At 32.9% G+C, this 1,084-nt stretch overlaps 1 protein-coding gene across 4 annotated transcripts in view; it reads right to left on the bottom strand.

Moving 5' to 3' along the window:
* Window positions 1-1,084, bottom strand: part of LOC117174804 (prolyl 4-hydroxylase subunit alpha-1-like) — a 50,166-nt gene that overhangs the window by 26,161 nt on the left and 22,921 nt on the right. The gene's annotated exons all lie outside the window — the stretch shown is intronic.

Genomic DNA, 1,084 nt, shown 5'->3' with positions numbered 1-1,084 from the left:
GGCTCGATGACTGGTTTGCTTCAAAAAACGAAGACTTTTTTTGGAAAGGTATCCATAAATTGCCTGAGAGGTGGACAAAATGTGTAGCCAGCGAGGGCGCGTGTTGCATGAATTAAAATTAGAGAAAATAAACGAATTAATTCAAAATTATACAAATTTAAGTCGAAAAATGTGTAAATACTGTTTCCTCTACCATTTTTCGGCATAAATTTGTACAATTTTGCAATAATTCTCCAATAAATGAAGAATTGCGTAACACATGAAATGTAACCATTTTTCAACATTTTATTTAATTGCATTATAATAGAGAAGTGAAATCAGTGACATCCTGGCATAACACAAACATTTCAATTTACTTTAACTTTGTTTATTTTTCAATGTCCTGATTTCACTGATTTAAGTTCATACGGCGAGACACAACTTCTTTTAACTTAGCAAAGTTTGAAGTTTGTTGACGAAAACATAACCTCAACGAACACTAGAATGGCAGCGCCAAGATATTTTAAGAAAATATTACCCCCACTTATGCCCCTACAGTAGAGCCATCTACAAGGAGGTGGATAACTACAAAAGTATATGTGATCACACGCGCCCATGGGAGCCGACCCAGCCTGATCTTTTTACATTACAGCAAATGATTACCGGGAATCGCGGTCCTTACATTTAAGAGAAACCTCGAACGATGACTGGACTAGCAATGCACAGTGGGGTGAAATCGGAAAACGAGGTTCAAAATGACATTTAGAACGCAATTATGCACCGATTTTAGAATTTTTTTTTGTTGAAAAATTCAGAACTAAATTTTTCAGAAAATGGTGAGAGTAGATTTTTTATTTTTTTGTTTATTTAATTTTTATTTTAATGCAAACATCGAAAAAAATGTCGATTCTTCTAATTTCATTTTTTATCTTCTAGACAAAATTTTTCTTATACTTCTCGTCCCTTGAATTTAGTGCACAGGGGTATAAGAAATATAAAAAATTTTTTAACTTGCATAGTTAATTGTTATAAACAAATTGTATTAACAAATACTCGACATTAAGGGTTATTCGGCTTCAACGTATATTTCTGCTCTGAAATCGCT

The sequence above is a fragment of the Belonocnema kinseyi genome, chromosome 1 (assembly GCF_010883055.1).
Source record: "Belonocnema kinseyi isolate 2016_QV_RU_SX_M_011 chromosome 1, B_treatae_v1, whole genome shotgun sequence".
In the NCBI taxonomy this organism is placed as follows: Eukaryota; Metazoa; Arthropoda; class Insecta; order Hymenoptera; family Cynipidae; genus Belonocnema; species Belonocnema kinseyi.
The sequence above is the reverse complement of the archived record's forward strand: the minus strand, read 5'-3'. Positions and strand labels throughout refer to the sequence as shown.